At 36.5% G+C, this 22705-nt stretch overlaps 1 non-coding gene across 1 annotated transcript; it reads right to left on the reverse strand.

Moving 5' to 3' along the window:
* Positions 1 to 1250: 1250 nt before the first annotated feature.
* Positions 1251 to 1322, reverse strand: TRNAP-AGG. Its single transcript has one exon. It is a non-coding gene; the product is annotated as a tRNA-Pro (tRNA).
* Between the last annotated feature and the right edge of the window lie 21383 nt (positions 1323 to 22705).

A 22705-nucleotide genomic window follows, 5' to 3' on the forward strand; every position in this document is an offset into this window, starting at 1 on the left:
ATCAGGGAGGGGGCAATGGCTACTGGGATGGGGAAGAAGCTGACATCTATTTTCTGCTACATTTTACACATTCACGCACATTAAGTATAAATCTCAGAACATTAAACACAACACCACGCACATTGAGTACAAATTTACGCACATTAATCCACCGCACATCCACATGGGAACATTTCAATATATATATATATATATATATATATATATATATCAGCATTGAATTTATGAGAATAGAGAAAAATATTATGTAAAATACTTCTTTTAATTGTCCAATAAAACGTAAAGTTGAGGCTTTTGATAGTTTCTCATCAATTAAATTCTTGGAAAAATATTTTTAACCAATTGATAGAAATAAATTTGCAAAAAATAATTAACATATTCGGAGTTATCATAGAAACATAAAATTAAATTACCTAGAAAATTAATTAAGATGTTTGATTCGTTTAATCAATTTTATGATTTTTAAAATATTTCTAAGAAAAATAAAACATAATGATGAATAATTGGGAATTCAATAAATTATTTGTAAATTAAAAAAATGTTAATTTCACTTTTGGTCCTAGATTTATAAGTGATAGTCCACTTTTAGAACTTTTTTATCAAAACATCCACTTTTGGTCATAATAGTATCGTGACATGACCAATTTTGGTCCTCTATCAACAAAATCGTTGAAATTTCGTTAAATTGAAAGAAATTTTGATCTTTTTAATACAAAGTGCGTTGACCCGTTATATTTTTTATGTTTACTTTTTTGAAAAAATAATTTAAGAGTTAAAATGTTCTGTATTTAATAAAATTTCAACGATTTTTTTGATAAGTACCAAAATTGGTCATGTCAAAATAATATTAGGACCAAAATGGATGCTCTGATAAAAAAAAGGGACTAAAAGTGAATTGACACCTATAAATCTAGGACCAAAAATGGAATTAACATATCTCAAGATATTCTTGTATGCAACAAGAATATTCAAAATTTAAAACAATACATATATAAAAATGTGTTGAGAAACAAATTTATTCAATAAATACTGTTGTCATCTTTCGTAATGGTTAGAGAGAAAAATTTCTTATATTTATAAAAGACATTGAACCTTAGCCAAGAAGGATAAATACATAATTGAATAAAATTGATAGATTTTCAATCACGCATAAAAGAATCCTACTTGGGATTTGAAATTTGAACTAAAATTCAATTATAGAGCCAACTTGCACAGGTTGTTTGTAGCTGAACTGTATTCAATTTGAATAAGGGGCATTCCGAGAATTGAACTCAGGACCTCTTGCACCCTAAGCAAGAATCATACCACTAGACCAAATGCCAATTTAAATAGTGTCTAATTTGAAGTAATATAATACTAAGAGGTTTAAAGATAGACAGCTCTCATGAAGAGTCAAACTTAAAAGCTTGCAATTACTAAACCAATTATCCAACTAACTCGGTTAGGGTTGCATATCATTGTTGGAAATTTTAAAATTTTCGACCACCTGAAAGTAATCTTAAATCAAGTCAAAAGCAAAACGTGGCCGGAAATAGCAACAAAGATTTTTCCGTATACCAAAATTGATCGAAACAAGGCTTTCGACTTGATTTAAGATCACTTTCAGGTGGTCGGAAATTTCATAATTTCCAGCAGTGGTTGCACCCTATGTATCCCCAACTTATCTATATTGTTTTGATTCAAGTTATATATATGACAACTTTGGTAATATAATATAATATATTGCCACATCAAAAAATGAGTTGAAATAAAATAAAAGTAATGTGATTACCTATCACTACAAAAAAAAAAAAAAAGTAAATTATTTACGAAAAACTAATGGGTAAATTATTAAAATTCATAGATATTTAATTGATTAACAAATTTTTGAAAGTAAAACAATGAAATTCATAAGTATTATTTAAGGTGTAGCTATTTAATCTAGGAAAGAAGGGTCAGATTGGCCCCCAAGCAAATTTATAATGACTACCAACTTTGTGTTTGGGAAGCTAGTTTTAGAGGTGAAAAGAAAAGAGAGGAAGCTGGGTAACAAAATGTTTAAATGGGTTGTTGGGGCTGACTGAGAAATTTGGAGATGACTATGAAAGCTGAACAATCATTATTGTGCGGACCATGGTCTACAGAAGTTGTGTGGACCATTTTTGTATATATAGTGTAATATAATGTACATTCAATACAACAATAATGTACTTTTAGTATATTAAAAATGTACATTATTTGTGTACTGAGTGTACATTCAATAGAAGTAATATATATTAAGTATATTAAAAATGTACTTTTTGTTATGGTCCACACAATAATTTGGCAAAGCTGAATTCAAAGATATTCCCATGCATACAAATAACAAACGGAAGAAAAGAAAACTCAACACCGGCCTTGAAATCCTTCTTCCAATTCAGAAATCTCATTTCTTGCTAAAAAAATAAAAAATAAATAAATAACTAATAAGAATAAAACTAAAGCCCATTCAAAACATCCACTTGATCGCAAAAAATTGTCAGAGACAATGAAACCAGATTTCATAATTTCCTCAAAAGGAAGTAGATTTTATGCAATAATGGAAACGGCAATACATAAATATAGAGAAAAATAAACTATGACTATAACAAAGTGATATGATGTAAAATAGATATGAAGTCAATAATATAAAATATTGTACTAATCAATTCATACAACTAATCAAAAGTACAAAATCCTGCAGATTAGGACGTGGATATTGTGATTATTGTCCAACAAGGTAGTTAATTTGAGTGAATAAAACTAGAAACCTAGATTTTGCAACTAAATTAAATTAGAAATGGACCATCACGCAGGTCGTTATATCGCGTGACCGAGGGTGTGATACAACACAAGCCATGGGTGTGCACTGGCCAACTTAATTGCACATATAAAACCGTGTATGAGAGGTTCAACCAAAAGGGTATTAACAAGAACCAAACTTATAACATTTTAGGTATGTTGGAAATCACATACTCTACTCATTTAACATAATTGCTTGTAAGTGTTTAGCCTCGTGGGGAAACTTTAAAAAGAAAGTGTACTATTTTGTAATTCAACAATTATTACTCACTACAGGTAATGTAATATTTTGGTATCTTAAAATAAATTTAAACCTCATGGGGAAACTTTAAAAGAAACTAACATACATCTCCTACTCAGTGTATAGTACTAGCTATATGTGTAGGTAGGTAAGGTAGCATTTTGGTGTCTTAAGAGGCATTTAAAATCTAAATATCAAAGCCAAGTTTCAATCTTGGGACCTGTAGGTTATGGGCTCACCAGCTTCCAGGTGCACCACTCTAATTTGCTATATTTTAAATAATTGTTTTATATTAAAATTTGTTTTTGGAAGTTTTTGTTTTGTTATGCTTTAATAGAAGGCCACCGTATGAGTTTTTTTTTTTTTTTTTTTTTATTTTTTTATCCTGTGATCTTTCTTCGAGGAGAGACACAGAGGTGTGATATACGCACAAGGTGCTTAGCATGATATATAACACACAATACCTATTCATCTTTAATAGTTTTTTTTCAATTGTTTAAATATATACGACTAATAATAGTAACATGATTTTGACACTCTCGCCCGCATGGGTAGCTCAACTGGTCATAGAGGTGAAACTTTAGAAGAATGACCAAGGATTGAGTCTCACTAGCGGCAGTGTGGAACAACCTTTCAAAGTGAGGGTGGCTCCTTGTGCGCAGTGAGCACCTCCCAATGTTCTGTTGGGCCGGGGTGTGGGAGGCCCTTAGGGTTGTGGTTCAGGCCTTTTGGAAGAATGATTTTGACACTCTCTTTCAAGGGCATTCTAACTTAATAGCCGCGAAATTTAGGATGTGAATAAAATATTGGATAATGTCAATAGCAATTATAAGTTATATATATGACAACTTTGGTAATATAATATTACACTATTGCACATCAAAAATGAGTTAAAATAAAATAAAAGTAATGTGATTACTTATCACTACAAGAAAAGTAAATTTATTTACAAAAAAATTGATGCATAAATTATTAAATTAAATTCATAGATATTTAATTGATTAACAAAATTTTGAAAGTAAGACAATGAAATTCATAAGTATTTAAGGTTTAGCAATTTAATCTAGGAAAGAAGGGTCAAATTGGTCCCAAAGTAAATTTATAATGATACTAAGTAGTAACTTTGTGTTTGGAGAAGTTCTAGAGGTGAAAAGAAAAGAGAGGAAGCTGGCTAATCAAAATGTTTAAATGGGTTGTTGGGGCTGACTGAGAAATTTGGAAGTGACTATGAAACGCTGAATTCAAAGATATTCCCAAACAACAGGAAGAAAAGAAAACTTAACACGGCCTTGAAATCCTTCTTCCAATTCAAAAATCTCATTTCTTGCTAAAAGAAAATAATAAGAATAAAACTAAAGCGTATTCAAAACAAAATGGATGTTCTGATAAAAATGACTAAAAGTGAATTGCCACTTATAAATCTAGGACCAAAAATTGAATTAACATATCTCAAGATATTCTTGTATGCAACAAGAATATTCAAAATTTAAAACAATACATATATAAAAATGTGTTGAGAAACAAATTTCTTCAATAAATATTGTTGTTATCTGTCGTAATGGTTAGAGAGAAAATACATAATTGAATAAATTTGTTAGATTTTCAATAACGCATAAAGAATCCTACTTCCTATTTAAGACTACATGTATGTATGACTTCCTAAGCCAACTTCCCCAAGTTGTTTGTAGCTGAACTAAAATTCAATTATAGAGCCAACTTCCCCAAGGAACTGAAATTCAATTATAGAAGATAGTAAGTTGTTTGTAGCTGAACTGAAATTCAATTTGGAGGAGTAAGGGGCATTCCGAGAATTGAACTCGGGACCTCTTGCACCTAAGCAAGAATCATACCACTAGACCAAATGCCCAATTTCAATGGTGTCTAATTGGAAGTAATATAATACAAAGCGTTTTAAAGATAGACAGCTCTCATAGAGAGTCAAACTTAAACGCTTGCAATTACTAAACCAATTATCCAACTAACTCGGTTAGGGGTTGCATATCATTGCTGGAAATTTTAAAATTTCCGACCACCTGAAAGTAATTTTAAATCAAGTCGAAAGCAAAAAGTGGCCGGAAATAGCAACAAAGATTTTTCTGGATACCAAAAGTGATCGGAACAAGGCTTTTGACTTGATTTAAAATCACTTTTAAGTGATCGGAAATTTCATAATTGCCAGCAATGATTGCACCCCATGTATCCCAACTTATCTTATATAACTTGTTTTGATTCAAGTTATATATATGACAACTTTGGTAATATAATAATATTATTTCCACATCAAAAAATGAGTTGAAATAAAATAAAAGTAATGTGATTACTTATCACTACAAGAAAAGTAAATTTATTTACGAAAAAAATTAATGGGTAAATTATTAAATTCATAGATATTTAATTGATTAACAAATTTTTGAAAGTAAAACAACGAAATTTATAAGTATTTCAGGTGTAGCTATTTAATCTAGGAAAGAAGGGTCAAATTAGCTCCCAAAGCAAATTTATAATGACTACCACCTTTGTGTTAGGGGAAGTTTTAGAGGTGAAAAGAAAAGAGAGGAAGCTTGCTAATCCAAAACGCAAGGAGTGGTTTGTATCACTCCATCACAATGTTTAAATGGGTTGTTGGGGTTGATTGAGAAATTTGGAGATGACTATGAAAGCTGAATTCGAGGATATTTCATGCATGCAAATAACAAATGGAGAAAAGAAAACTTAACATAAAATCCTTCTTCCAATTCAGAAATTCATTTCTTGCTAAAAGAAAATAATAAGAATAAAACTAAAGCACATTCAAACACATCCACTTGATCACATACAAATAAAGACAATGAAACCAGATTTCATAATTCATCAAAAGGAAGTAGATTTTATGCAATTAATGACAAACTATGACTATAACAAAGTGATCTGATGTAAATAGATTTGAAGTACGTCAATAATATAAAAATATTTACTAATCAATTCATACAAATAGAAAGTACAAAATCCTGCAGAATAGTAATAGGAGATGCATGGATCCTAGCAAAATTGATGGAATTAGTTTATTTCATTCTAAGATTGGGCATTGAACTTGTGGAACAAGAACCTTAGATTCTCAAAGTCCAAACAAGGAAATAGTGTCACCAGGGTGTAAACTCCTCCTTTTTACAAACTCTGTATTCCAGTTGTTGGTAGGGGTGTAAACGAGCCGAGCCGAGCTCGAGCATGGGTATGCTCGAGCTCGAGCTCGGTAAATGAAGCTATGCTCGAGCTCGAGCTCGTGCTCGATCGAGCTCGTGACTGGATGCTCGAGCTCGAGCTCGGCATTATCGAGCTGCTCGAGCTCGGCTCGAGCAGCTCGATTGTTCGAGCTCGAGCTCGAACTCGATCTTGAGCTCGAGTTCGAGCATGATTTTGAGCTCGAATTCGAGCTCGAGATCAGGCTCGAACTCGAGCTCGAGTTTGAGTTCAAATGCGTGCTCGATTTTAACCTTGAATTTGACGGTTTGACCTGTTTGATTTAAAATTTAAACTACTCTGTTTTATCCATACATAAATAATCCAAACTTCAAATCAAAACAATCAAATAATTTTGCAACGAAGTAAAGATAGTGAAGACACAAGTCAATAACATTGTTCAAACTTCAAAACATTCAAAATAAGTTTGCAAATCACAACAAAACACAAGTCACAGTGTAGTAGTCCTTGATTCCTTGTACATATATATTTCGTCCCGGATATGTTCAAAACAGGAAATATCTGTTCAACTTGCAAAAAAAAAATGATAATATTAGATAATAAATGAAATTAATTAAAAATAGTTAAACAAAGATGTTACTTTGTAACTTACTTTCATGAGTTGGATGCCGGAAGAAATATTTCTTGGAATGATTTCTCTTTCTACAAAAAAAAATAAAATAAAATAAGTATACAATTAAACAAATATTTTTTTAAAAATAATGTATCTTTTAGCATAAAGTTAACTTACTTTGTTTTTGGTAACTCCATGTATATGTCTTAGCCAATCACCCACAAAGTAAAGCTTGGCTGTTTCAGGCAACAATGATGCACGATACGAATCAATTACCTTGTCCCAGCACTAAATGTTGCTTCTGAAGCCACACTGCTAACAGGTATAGCTAAAATATCTGCTGCCATTCGAGACAATATTGGATACTGCAGTCTATGCATCTTCCACCAATCTAAAGAACAAAAGTTGCTTGGAACCTCAGTAGTCTTAAGACGCGCTTTTTCTAGATAGTCTACTAACTCAGAGTTTTTAGGCCCTGAAGTTTCAACTTGGGCACAAAATCCCTCAAATTCTTCCAAGCATATGTAGACTTTTGGCGGCTGACTTGGCTTCTAAAAGTGTTAGAAGAACTTAGATTTTCAGGATTATCTTTGTTCATTGATTCAGCAACATACTCTTCATAAAGAGTATTGATGATCTCCTTCACTTTTGCTATATTCTCCTTAGCTTCCTTATCAGAATAAAGTCTAGGGAAACAGAATTCAACTGCAAGCATTTTCTTTGTTGGATCAAAAACAGCACCTATAGCCATCAACAAATTGCACTCACCCAATATTTATCAACTTTTTCTTCATTCTTTTAACCAAATCCTTAATAAAGTCATCTTCATCATCTACATGACTATCCAATGTTGATTTGATTTTTTGAACTTCTTGAAGAAACAAATTTGAAGTAGGATACTCAGAACCTGAAATAAATTTGAATTCAGATAATCACAATTCACAAGTCACAACCTTAACTAAATTAAAAAAAATATATATTAAAAAACAAACCTGAAATAATGTGAGTAGCTGTCCAGAAGTCTCTAAAATTGAGCAAACTTTGACAACCTTGTCCCAATCATCTTCCAATGGACAACTCTCATAGAAAGGATCACGATCTTTTAGCATCTTGAAAGCTTCTTTGAACTTGAGTGCACAACTTAACATCTCAAAGTTGAGTTCCATCTAGTTTTACAATCACGAATCAATTTCCTATCTTTCAATTGCAATTGTTGCACACAGTTAGCAAATTGTATACGCTTGATTCCGACCGGTTCAATATTCCACACTATTTCTAACATCACTAATGATGTTCTGAATCTCATCTAATCATCTTGAACACCACAAGTTCAAGATGTGTGCACAACAACGAACATGAAACAAACGTCCCCACATACAAACTTCTTGACCTTTGGAGTGTATCCTTCATGTACCTAATAGCAGAATCGTTACTTGAAGCATTATCAACTGTAATTGTAAACACTTTCTTTTCAATTCCCACTCTTTCATGCATCCAAATATAGCATCAGAAAGCTGAAGACTCCCCTCGGTGGTGGAATGTTAATGAAGTTTAAAACTCTCTTTGCAACCTCCAAGAAGAATCAATCCAGTGTCCAGTGACAACCATATACTCAATCTTCTGATTTTTTGACTTCCAACAATCTGTTGTCAAACTTACTTTACTAACACTTTCAAGATTGTTCTTCAACTTCTTCTTTTCAATCTCATAAACCTGCAAACAATCTGCTTTGCATGTATTTCTACTAATTTTTTTCCACTCCGGCATCCTTCTTTCATTAATAGGTTAAATCCTGCTTCCTCCAAAATAGTAACGAATGTTCATGCATCATGATCCAATTAGCAGCACACTCCCTCATTCTTTCCATATTAAAATTTCCACGATGTAATGGAGGAAGGGAGGATGGAACTCCATCACTAGGCATAAAATTTAACTTTGTTTGTTGATCGGTGACCTACAAAGTACAAAGTACAAAACCAATACCATAACTATTAATAATGAATAGAATAATTTAGCTATATAAAAATTTATTTTCAAATTTAAGTACTTACCTTCAAATGTGCCTTTCTCTTAACGCATTTGTCTTGATGCCTCTTGTAGCTAGTTGTTGTGCCCGATTTAGTTAATGCGAAATGATGATGACAATGATTACATTGTACCTTCTGCACTCCATCTATGTCGACCATATGAAAATCAATCCACACACCTGAAGTCTTTTTTCTCTTGTTTGTTTGAAATTCTTGCTCGTGTGTTTCTTCATTTTGTTGTGTGTCATGATCATCTGAATGTAATTCTACTCTTTCAACTCCTTCAGATTGTTCATGTGATTGATTAATAGTTTCATTGCTTTCACCAACCACACTATTTAGAGTGTGTGGATTTTGCGGGACAGATGAATTATCGGTAGACATGCTCACATGCCTAATGGAAAACAGTTACGACATCAAGTTATCATACCTCAATTCAACAACAACTAATCCAATATTCTAGTACCTTACTTTCATATATTTAACAAATTAAGAAACTAATATAATAACCATAATGAACTGGATTATATATTTAACAAATTAAGAAACTGGATTATAAAATTATATTGCTGCAAGTAAATGGATTATATCTTCAATAAGAAATAAATAATGAACTAATATATTCAAGGTTCCATGACAAACTAAACTAATATATTTAACAATAATGAACTAATATATTCAAGGTTCCATAACAAACTAAACTAATATATTTAACAAATTAAGAAACTGGAATACTGGATTATATCTTCAATAGTTAATCAATATAGTTAATCCCAAGAACTAAACTGGAATATAGCTAAATTGAATCAATACCATAATGAACTAATATATTCAAAGTTTCAATAACGCAAACGTATGAAATATGAATACCTAGAATTATATCTTCTTTTTATATCAAGGTTCCAATAACGCAAACGTATGAATACTAGAATTATAGCTTCCTCGCGACGGAAACCCTGGGGGTGGACAGAGTCGACGATGTCCTGGAGCCAAAGTCTGGTCGTGAATCACCGGCGGCAACTGTCGAAGTTTCTCTACCGTGGACTCGTGGAGGCGTGGAGTCGTGGACGAATACTCGAATAGAAACTGCCAAAGTCTCTCTCGACAGTCGAAACTCGAAATATAAAATATCAAATTCTGAAGGCGCTAGAATTCTAGGGCTTTTGAGTTTTGAGCTTTGACTTTTAAATTTTAAATATTAATTATTATTTTATATATTTTAATTATATTATACCATATATTATATGGCTCGCGAGCCGGCTCGACAAGCCACGAGCCTAGAGTATCTAGGCTCGGCTCGTGCTCGTTTATTTGACGAGCCGCTCGAGCTCGGCTCGAGCTCGATTTTGACCGAGCTCGAGCCGAGCGTTGACCGAGCCGCTCGTGAGCGGCTCGCGAGCGGCTCGGCTCATTTACACCCCTAGTTGTTGGTGAGAAGAAAGCTACCCGTCTTCCATTGCTTGAGGGTGAGTTGATGCTGTGACTCAGTGTCCAAATCCCATATTTTGACTCGCTCTCAACCCATTCCTGTTTTGACAAGCTTTACAGCTCTCCATATCCATGAGAGGCAATACGTATTTTGTAATTTCCTCTTTGGGTAGCAACAACCTTGATGAAAGGTTGACATCACTTGTACTTAGGCGCTTATGCATCCAGTTTTGATGATGATTATCCACCACCTTCTGTTTCTTGGCGATCACTCCCTCGTCCTCCTCTACTGGTTTCTTGGGACCAATAGTTATCAATCTTTTGCTGTTAGATATATTAAATATAATATACTTAATATAATATATATTAAATATAATATAATATATCTATAATATATGTTAAATATAATATATCTATATATTATATTTATATATATTGAGAAGAGAGAGAGAGGAATAGATAATTTTATTGATGATTAGAAATGCTTGAATAACAAATCTATTTATACTAGATAAGATAATTCAAATGCTAAAATAAAGGATTTAATGCTCCATGTAAAGCTAACATCATGGCCATGTACTGCACCTATAATTACTCCCATTATTTTTAACCAATTAACTAACTACTTGGTTTAATATTACTAATAATAATAATAATAATAATAATAATATTATTATTATTATTATTATTATTATTATTATTATAACATTGCCTCCTTTAAACCAAGTTGAATATATTGGTCATCCCAATATCCTTCTTCAATTTAAGAAATGTCTCTGTCTTCAACGGCTTCGTAAAAATATCTGCAACTTGACATTCACTCGAACAATACTCAATGTTGATTTGTTTTTCAGCAACCAGTTCTCTGATTTTGTGATACTTGATATCAATGTGTTTACTGCGACCATGAAAGACAGGATTCTTGGACAACGAAATTGCTGACTTGTTGTCACAAAAAATAGTTGTTGGTGCTTCCTGCTTGTGTTGTAAGAACTCCAAAATTCTCCTCAACCAAACTGCTTGAGTAGCACAGTTTGCTGCTGCAATATATTCTGGCTTCTGCGGTTGAAAGTGCTACAATCTGCTGCTTCTTTGAAGACCAAGAAAATATGGCTGAACCAAGATAGAAGGCATATCCTGATGTGCTTTTTCTGGTCTCAATATCTCCAGCCCAATCACTGTCTGTGTACCCAACAAGTTCCACAGCTTCATTAGTAGAGTAAAAAATTCCATCATTACTCGTACCTTTGACATATCTCAGAATTTGCTTTGCTGCAGCCCAATGTGATTCTTTTGGCTCCTCCATGAATCTGCTAAGTATCCCAACTCCAAAAGAAATATCTGGCCTTGTTGCCACCAGATACCTCAGACTTCCAATTAAGCTTTTATAAGACGTAACATTCACATTCTTACCACACTCATCTTTGGACACCTTTAACTTTTCAGCTACCGGAGTTGAAGCTGGTTTGGAGTTTTCCATTTTGAACTTTTTCAAAATATCAACAGCATACTTCTTTTGTGAAATAAAGATTCCACCATCCATCTGAACAACCTCAAGGCCAAGAAAGTAAGACATAAGACCCATATCGGTCATTTCAAACCTCTTAATGAGTGCCTCCCTGAATTCTGAGATTAACTTCAAGTTATTTCCAGTAAAAACCAGATCATCAACATACAGACAGATTAGAACAATATCACCAGAATCCGTGCATTTGACATACAAAGTGTGTACATGAGGACATCTCATAAAACCACTTTCAACAAAATATGAATCAATGCAACCATACCACGCCCTAGGCGCTTGCTTTAAGCCATACAAAGCTTTTCTCAACCTGTACACTTTATTTTCCTCCCCTTTCTTCAGAAATCCTGCAGGTTGTTCAACATATATTTCTTCTTCAAGAAAACCATTCAAAAAAGCAGACTTGACATCCATTTGATGCAATTTCCAATCATTTTGAGCAGCAAGAGAAATAACCATTCGAACTGTATCAAGTCTACTTACAGGAGCAAAAACCTCAAAATAATCAATACCTGGTTTTTGCTTGTAACCCTTTGCTACTAACCGTGCCTTAAAACGGTCAATCTCTCCATTTGACTTGTACTTCGTTCTGTAAACCCACTTCACTCCAATTGGCTTCTTTCCAGGAGGTAAATCTGTTAACTCCCAGGTACCATTCTTCTCAATGGCACGTATCTCCTCATCCATCGCCCTAAGCCAATGAGTTTTTGTAGCAGCCTCCTCAAAAGTTAAAGGATCACAATATGCAAAGAGAGCAAATTGAACAATCTCTTCATCAGACAGGTCATTATCATGACCCAAAACATAATCTTGCAAGCGAGCTGGTAAGTGGCGCTCGCGCTGAGATCGTCGAACTGACGACTCTGGCTGTGAAGGGGACTGGACATTATCTGGAATCGGTTGCTCTTCAACAATATTTTCAACAGCAGGAATAACAACTGAACTTTCATCTTTAGCTAACCAATCCCAAGCACCATATTCATCAAAAGTGACATCACGACTTATAACAACCCTTTTAGTTTCAGGATTGTATAGTTTATAAGCCTTTGAAGCGTCACTATAACCAATGAATATGCACTTCTCACCTTTATCATCCAACTTCTTTCTCAATGCATCTGGCACATGTGCATATGCCAAACATCCAAAAACCTTGAGATATTTGATAGAGGGTTTTCTCCCACTCCAAGCTTCTTCGGGTGTCTTATCCCGGACACTCTTAGTTGGACACCTATTCAACACATAGACAGCACAAGCAACAGCTTCTGCCCAAAAAGGTTTAGGCAGATCCTTGGATTTCAACATGCACCTTACCATATCCATGATAGACCTATTCTTCCTCTCAGCCACTCCATTTTGTTGTGGAGTGTATCTAGCTGTCATCTGATGTTGAATACCCTTCTTCTTCAGAAAATCATCACAGGCAATATATTCTGTACCTCTATCAGTTCTCAAGATTTTAATTTCATAACCACTCTGCTTTTCAACAAAAGCCTTAAATTGTTTGAAAACATCACATGCTTCAGACTTTTGCTTCAAAAAGTAAACCCATGTTTTTCTACTGAAATCATCAATGAAAGTAATAAAGTACTTACAACCTCCATGTGAGGGAACCTCCAACGAACATAGGTCTGAGTGAATAATCTCCAACTGTTTTGTAGCTCTCCTTGACTTTCCCACGGGAAAGGGATCTCTATGCTTCTTCCCAATCACACAAATCTCACAGATACGATCAGGGACATTCACAACAGGTAAATCAGAAACAAGTTCCTTTCTCGCAAGATAGTTTAATTCAGAGAAATGAAAATGCCTAAACCGCATATGCCATAACCAATTATCATCACAAACTTCAGAATTAAAGCAATCAATGAGAGTATGCTTAATTTTCAAAGGAAATAGTCGATTTTGGGACATATTTACCTTTGCAATCAAAACTCCTTTAGCATCTTCAATGGTACAACACCCTTGAGAAATATGTATCTTATATCCTTTTTCTGACAACTGACCCAAACTCAACAAATTTTTGTGTAGTTCAGGAACATAGAACACATCGGATATAAAATTGTGAGTACCATCCTTCAACTGAATGGAGATTTTACCTTTTCCCAAAATTGGCACCTTTGACTTATTGCCAAACGTTACTTCAGACCGGACTGATTCATCTAGTTCGGAAAACAATTCTTTCTTCCCACACATATGGTTACTACACCCAGTATCCAAGAACCATATGTTCTTATCTGCAGAAAAACTATCGCTGGCTAAAAGTAAAGTTTCAGAACTCTCACCAGACTTTTCAGCAGTGTTTTCAGCAATGTTTGCTTGATTTCCACGATTGTTGTCCTCATTATACCAACAATCTGCAATCTTGTGCCCATACTTGCCACAATTGTAGCAATGAAATGGAAATTTACCTTGTTTGTTATTACCTCCACCTCTTCCTTGGTTGGAGTTACCACGTCCTCCTCCTTGGTTGAAGTTACCACGACCTCTTCCACCAGAACCTCCTCTTCCTCTTCCACGACCTCTACCAGATCCTCCACCTCTTTGATTAGCGCCAGTCACATTAAGGGTGACTTGACTCTTCAAAGCTTCTTCTGCTAGTGGTTCCGATTTTGACGCAATTCTGTCAATATGACTTTCTACCATACCTTTCAGCTCTGCAATTGATAAGAGCTCGGTTTTGTGTGACTCTGTTATTGAAGCCACCACATGGTCATACTTCATCGGCATAGTTCGAAGAACTTTTTCAACCACTGCACCATCTTCAATTGTATCTCCGTATAACCTCATCTTATTCACCATATCAATAAGACGAGTGAAATACATATCTACTGTTTCTGTAGAGGTCATCTCACAATTATCGTACAACCTTCTCAATGACTGCAACTTAGACTTCTGTGCCCGATCGACTCCTTTGTGTGACACCTTTAAGATGTCCCAAGCTTGTTTTGCTATTTGAGCACGAGCTAATTGCCCAAAAATGGAATAATGAACACCTTGGTGAATCTGACCCAAGGCCAATTTATCTCGCCGTATAGCGGCTGCTTCAGCTCCTTCGGGTAGACCGGGATCAACAAAGCTCCAAAGATTTTGAGCTTGCAAATGTGTGGACATCATAATTTGCCAATAATTGTAATCGAGTTTCCCGTCCATACAATATTGAAATTTGCAGCCATATTTCACTACGGAAAATATCTCGGGGTTGAAAGGTTGACTGGCTTTGATACCAAATGTTAGATATATTAAATATAATATATTTAATATAATATATATTAAATATAATATAATATATCTATAATATATATTAAATATAATATATCTATATATTATATTTATATATATTGAGAAGAGAGAGAGAGAGGAATAGATAATTTTATTGATGATTAGAAATGCTTGAATAACAAATCTATTTATACTAGATAAGATAATTCAAATGCTAAAATAAAGGAGTTAATTCTCCATGTAAAGCTAACATCATGGCCATGTACTGCACCTATAATTACTCCCATTATTTTTAACCAATTAACTAACTACTTGGTTTAATATTACTAATAATAATAATAATAATAATAATAATAATAATAATAATAATAATAATAATAATAATAATAATAATAATAATAATATTATTATTATTATTATTATTATTATTATTATTATTATTATTATTATTATTATTATTATTATTATTATTATTATTATTATTATTATTATTATTATAACATTTGCGTTTGGTTGGCTGCAGGGAGAGAGAGAGGGAGGAAGCAGCGTCAATAAGCTCATCAAAATCCCGACGATGATGAATCTTGATGGGTTTCTTGGGATCAATATTTATCTGTGTTTTGCGATTCTTGATTGGCGGGAACAGGGAGAGGGAGAGGGAGGAAGCAGCGTCAATGAGCTCTGCGAAATTACCATGATTCTTGTTTGACAAATAATAATCTTGAATTGTTGGGGCACAAGGAAAGAGACTTAGAGCAGTGGGAGTGGGGTGGTCTTCATGATCTTCATGATTAAAACACCAAAGAGAGGCGGCAGCAGGGGCGGAAAGAGGAGGATTCACGGCAGCCTGCGGATGAGCAGATACAGGTTCATCCTCCACCGTTGTACACACGCTCTGCATTCCGCTATTTTCCTTCTCAGACATTATTATATTTTCAGAGTAGGTGTATATATATATATATGGGAATAGCTAGAATAACCTAATTTCAATGTCGGTGGGATTAGGAAACCGTTAATGATAGAAGAACATGTATATTTTCCCGCTCCCATTTGGACTACGAAATTATGGAGTAATTCATAAATGAATATCCTATATATTTCTAATTTCAGTACGTATTTCTCATTTTTTTTACTTTTTTATTTACTGTAAAATGCATTACGTCTAACAATGAGAACGGTATAAACTGTATCAAATAAACAGTTATTACAACGGTACAGACTAAGAGAATATATACAAGTGAGAATCATAGGGAGATTATGATAGGGAGTCATAATATGACTCAAATACATAGAGTCCTAATACTAGTCATAATACTCCCCTCAAGCACATGGTATACTTGTAACCTGTAGCTCGTCTCTAAGAAAAGAAAATCTAGGACTAGGTAAAGCTTTAGTAAATATGTCTGCAAGTTAATCTTTTGTAGAGATGAAGTTAACTTGAATGTCTCAAGAAGTAACTTTATCTCGAATGAAGTGATAGTCAATTTTCACGTTCTTGATACAAGCATGGAAGATGGGGTTTGCAACCATATAAGTTGCACCAAGATTATCACACCATAATTTTGGAACAGATATACCTGACACTTTAATCTCATGTAGCAAAGAGATTATCCATGTTACTTCAGCACAGACATCTAATAGAGCCTTGTATTCTTCCTCAGTAGAAGATCTAGCAATAGTTCTTTGATTCTTACAGACCCAAGAGACGAGATTAGATCCAAGAAACATAGCAAAACCACTAGTGGACTTGCAGTCCTTAGGGCATCCAGCCCAGTCAGAATTTGAGAATGCATGGAGATATCTTGATATTGGCTTTCTTATACGCAAGCCAAAATTAATTGTTCCCTTAACATACCTCAAGACTCGTTTTAGGAGCTCCCAATGTGATACAGCGGGAGCATACACGTGTTGACATAACTGATTGACTGCAAATGATTGATCTGGGCGTGCGTTATCTCTCGCTTTGGATTGGTCTGGGTGAGCTTCTCACATCACTCACTGGTGCTGGTCCAGAGAATTGTCCAAACTTGGAGGAGATACGGGTTAAAGTGGAAGGCAATTGCAGGGTATTGTCTAAACCTCCAGATAAAGCATTCGGGATGAGAACTCCTTTGCGCTATCCTAAACTTTCGAAGATGCATTTGGATTGTGGAGACACTATAGGCTATTCTTATTTCTGTGCCTCACCGGAAACATTGGAGAATGAAAGAGAAGTAAAATGTGACACCCCAAAAATCCACACTCCAAACCATGAATTAATTGAGTAATTAATTCTATTTCTTTTGAGGAATTGATTCCTAAAATCCTGATTTTTAATACTCAAGGACTAGTATTTGACTAGTCAATCTTTAAGTGGTGTTGTACCTTGTGCTTTGAGAGGAGTTCCCTTGATCCTTACACTTTTTAAGAGTTAGTAAGGGTATCCTTGTCTTTTCACCAAGAGCTAGTTTTGTAACCTAAACCTAGAAGACTTCTTCATTTCATTCCCTTACATTCCCTAGAAAATATCTCTACCTTCTCTCTAGAATAGAAGAGTAGCTTGTTCTTCAAGCCAAAAGAAGCCTTTGTCAAGATTCCAAGTTTTGCTTCCAAGATTCAATCTTTCCTCTATTTTGTTGTGGTACAGGGGCGTACCCGCGGGCAGAACGGCGGGCGGGGCACCACCCGCCGGCCTACCCGCGGGAACGTGTTGCCTTGTGGGTGTTGTACCCGCGGGCGGGACCACGGGTGGGGCACTACCCGTGGGTCCACCCGCGGGGAACACAATGGTGTTGAGATGGTATTTGTTCCCCGTGATTTGTTTGTCTCGGTCTTTGATCTTTTGGCCTCCCGATGTTCTTTTGTGGAACTATTTGAGCGTCTTCTTGATGTTTCGTAGGTCTAGAGCTTTATGATAGGTATCCATGTAGAATCTTTGGTGTTGTGAATCGTGCTAAGTGTTCAACATTGTGTTTCGTTGAACCGTGTGGTGTCTTGTGTGTTCCTCGGAACTATCTTGAGTTTCCCCGTTGTTGAGCTTGCTAGTTATTATCTTAATGCTAGCGTCGTTGTTGTCGTTGGGTGGTGACCCGTCTCTTGATTGAGTATGTTTCATACCCCTTTTGCAATCCGTTGCTTATTTCGTGTGAGTGGTGGTGCGTGTGTGGCTCTACCTAGATTGCACGATTAGTGGTATGGGACACTAGTCACCAAGGTATTGCAGCGGTCCTCGTGGTGTCCGTGACGTGATTATGGAGTTGTGGCTGAGTCCACGTGTTTGGGGGATAACATTGTGTTATCTGGGCATGTGTTGCCGTGAATTGGTGGGTTTTCGTTGGTGGTTATAGGTGGGGGACGACGGTCCCGGCGGAATAAGGTTGGACTTGGCTGTACAGGGGTTTTCTGGAGGTAATGGTTGGCTTTGAAGGTACAAGGTTGGGGGTAGCCATAAGGTTGGAACAGGGCATAAGGAAGGCATATCAACTCGTGATGGGTGATGTCACGAGGGCTTGTGAAGCCGTTGTCGTGTGATCTTCTCTCGTGACGTGTGTAGTCACGGAGTCTTGTGGTGTTTTGGCATGTATTGCCGTTAGGTGAGTCTTTATCCTTGTATGTGGTTAACCTTTGTGGTTGGGACGTGTTCCCGGTGTTATCCTTGTGAGTGGTGAGTCTTGTGTTGTCTTTTGATCTTGGCTTTTGACTTATATATATGTATTCCGTTTCGAAAATGGTTTTTCATATTATATATCTACCTATTTATGATACTTAACGGTATTGGTGGGTTACCAGCATCTTTCGCTGACCGGGCGTCGCCCCGATGTTTATCTTTGTATCTTTCAGGTGATGGGTAGTCGAGCGCGATGTCTAGAGCCGGTAGCTTAGCACCTGTATCTTGTGTTTTTGGGGGGGTGTTACAGTTGGTATCAGAGCCTAGGTTTGAACCTTGGTTTAGAGCCTATGAAGAGTTGAGTCTAGACTTTCTAAGTGTTTAAGTGTGTTTTGAGACCTCTAATCGACCTTAAGAAGTTAAGTGTTAAGCTTAGGATTCTAGGTTGCGCGGTGAGATGTGTGTTGTTTTCTGTCTTGCTTGCTTGCTTTTTGTGGTAACCTTGTTGTTGTAGCAGAAGTGCGATGCCTCATCGTCCTCGCGCCCGCTCCCCAGAGACCCCGACCAACGAGCAGCTCGCCCAGAATCTCCATCAGTTGACGCGGACGATGCAGTCTCTCAGTGAAGCTCTGTTGAACAACAATCAAGCTGCGCCGCCTCCGCCTCCGGTTGGGCACCGCGATGTGGGTCGTTTAGTGTCAGGACATCGGCCGCCTTCCTTTGCTGGTGAAGAAGACCCTGTAGTCCTTGAAGAGTGGCTACGGGTGTTTGATAAGATTTTTACCGTGGTGAGTTGTCCTGAAGAGAGGAGAGTAGAACTGGCAACGTTCTACTTCTGTCAAGAAGCTGATCTGTGGTGGGTTCACGAGAGTCCGGCCTTTCTTGAAGAGCCTGGGTTTGATTGGACCGCGCTCAAGGACAGAATGCGCGAAAGGTTCTACCCAGCGCATGTGCGAGCCGCCATGTTTGATGAGTTCCTTCATCTGCAGCAAGGACCTCTATCTGTGGTGGAGTACCACAAGAAGTTCCTAGAGCTGGCGCGCTTCGCGAGGGTGTTGGTGCCTACAGAGCTTGCCAAGGTTGAGCGTTTCGTTGCCGGTCTGAATTATGAGGCACGAAAAGTGTTGACGATGAGTAGGCCCAGTTCCCTCAAGGATGCGTATCTCTGTGCCGCGGATCTGTTTCGTGTTCAGCAGCTTCAGAAGAGTTCGCTTGAGTTGGCTAGGAAGAGAGTTGAGAGTGGTGGTTCTTTTGCTTTCAAGAAGCCCCGACCGAGTTTTCCGGCTAGAGTTGTGTCATCTTCTTCTCAAGGACTAGTTAGGATGGAGCCTCCAGTTCAAGCTAAGTCGGTTGGTTGTCGCAAGTGTGGGAAGGTGCATCCGGGTCAAGTTTGCTATGGCCAGGCGTTTAAGTGTTTTCGCTGTGAGGTTGTTGGTCATAGAGTTGCGGAGTGTCCTCAGCTTGTCGGTCAGAGAGTGTTGCCGCCACCCCCGGGAGTCGGAGGAGCACCAGGAGGGAGTTCGAGTCGCGGAGCTGTTGGAGCTAGGCCGCCGGGGAGAGTTTTCGTGATGGCGCGTTCGCAGGCGGAGTCGGAGGGTCTGGTGGAGGAGGAGTTAGCAGGTAACCCTTGTTTTGAGCCTATCCTTGTGTCCCCGAGAACTTTGTTGCCTTGGGTGCTAGACTCTTTTCTTGCTAAGTGTTTTCTTTAGTTGGCATCTTGTTTGTGATAGCCATCCCTACCAAAATCTTTCCTTGTGTAGCCTAAAAGTTGAGCCTAATGTTTCTTTGTAGCCTTTGAGTTTCGAACCCTAGCCAATTTCTTTTCTACCCAACCTCTAAACCACTTGAGCCAATTATGTGTGTGTGTGTGTGTGTGTGTGTGTTTAAAAAAGCTATTAAAAATGTGACTGTAAAACTATGTTAATGTCAAGAATTAAACCCTTAATCTTATTGTTACCAAATATATGCTTTACCACCTAATCTAACTCACCTCTTGTTAACATTTATAATTTTTTTTTATACTAATATTAAAACTTGTACTATATATACACATATATATACAAAGACTATATATGGAGTGAGGATGGGGCGAGGGGGGCAGCTGCCCCCTGCCCCCTTTGGCTCCGTCCATGTCTACAAGGTTTACCAGCACAATTGATGCCCCCAACATTGCTACCCAACACTACAAAGCACCTTGTATTCATAGTAAGGTGAGAGTGGGCAAGCCCATTTAACTAAACACAAGAAAATAGCTGAGAGATCAAGTTACTCAAACCACCCAAACTCAAGCAAGCAACAAAATGATCCTTTTCACGAGTCTCATGACCCTAAAATTGCCCCAACGAATGGAACCGATGCCATGAGCTCACCAAGTTTGCGTCATCTGGCCCCAAAGATCTATTTAAGTTCGTGAAGGTGTACTATGAGCCCAATCGTTACACCCTGCACCACGACATATAGTGCGTTGTGCGCTTCGCGCCTCCCAAAACGACGTCGTTTTGGGAGGCGCGGTAGGAAGTTGACATGATTATGTATATTTGTTTATACAATTATGTATATTTTTTATTATGTATATTTTTATACAATTATGTACATCCGAATTAGGAAATTTTTGTGTATTATGTTAAGAGTTGATGTGTATTATGTTAAAAGTTTATGTTTATTATGTATTATGTTAGATTATGTGTATTATCTTTTAAAAAAGAGTATGTGTATTTTGTTATATAATTATGTACATTCATGTATACAATTATGTGTATTCTACTATAACATTATGTACATTTTTGAACATGAGATTTTTTTTTTTTTTTTAAGAAAAATTAACTGTCAAACACTGGGTAGGAAATTTAAAAAAAAAAATTGAAACCGACGTCGTTTTGCATCTGGACGCACAATGCAACACACGCCGTGGTGCAGGATATAAATTGCCCTATGTGCCATTCAATTCTTTTTCCACTCTTAGAATAATACTGGAGTTAATTCCAACAATAGTACGTCCTCCGACTATGTTGATTTTCCACAATTGGTTCTCGACTTTTAATTTGGACAATTTAGATACTTGATTTTTGAAATCTTTCCAATATTAGTCCTTCCGTTAGATGAATGTTAAGTAGATGTTAGTTTGAGGGGTAAAGTAGTCATTTCAGATGCTTGGAGTATAATCCATGTCTTTCTAAGCGACTAAGCCTACCAAGTTCAACGAAGATTTGAGGAGCATGTTGGACGCCTGCTAAGCGAAGCACTAATGGCTGTCCATTTCTCAAGTTTGCACCAGGAAATACGAGTGCACCGGATTTCAACACATATATGCACTTGCGCAGTGCACACCTGATTTGTCTGCTCAAGGCTATAGCGATTGACTGATATGGAGAGAAAGATGATAATATACTGCATCTTTTGATCTTTTTGTTCTGTTACAAAATCTAGCTAGCTTGAAGGAGTTAATATTTGAAAGCCTGTATTCTCTATGTGTACATTATTATCAGCTCCAGCATTTCTAGTTTCTTTATCATTTGCTCCAAGTTCTGCAGTTTCTCTGATTCACCTAACTCTAACAAAATCCCCTGCAACATCATCTTCCCTCGCTGTCCTGTTCCGACACTCTGCGGCGGAAGGGACCTTGGAGTCAATTATGTTGGAGAAGCTGTCAACGACGTCGGGGATTTCGGGCGGACTGGATTTGTTTGCAATGCCAAAAAGAATGGCAGCGAACTGATCAACATCTTGGGATAACAGATGGAAATATTGATAACTCATGTTAATTCCCTAGCCTTATGTCCATCCACTTGGATTATTGATTCGGGAGCTACAACCACATTGTATGCTCCCTTGACTCCCTTGTTAATCATCACAAAGCCAGTGGAGCTACTGTGAACTTACCTACTGGCCAGCATGTTAATGTTGAAAACATAGGAGATGCTAAGCTGAGCAACAATTTGTGGTTAAAGACGCTTTGCATATTCCCACATTCAAATTCAACATCATCTCCGTGAGTAAATTAATCCAAGACTCTTCCTATAAACTGACATTTGTGGTTGGACAGTGTTTGATTCAGAAGGATTGTATGATGGCTGGTATACTAGGCATGAAGGGG

Source organism: Ipomoea nil, unplaced genomic scaffold (genome assembly GCF_001879475.1).
Source record: "Ipomoea nil cultivar Tokyo-kokei standard unplaced genomic scaffold, Asagao_1.1 scaffold2442, whole genome shotgun sequence".
NCBI lineage: Eukaryota > Viridiplantae > Streptophyta > Magnoliopsida > Solanales > Convolvulaceae > Ipomoea > Ipomoea nil.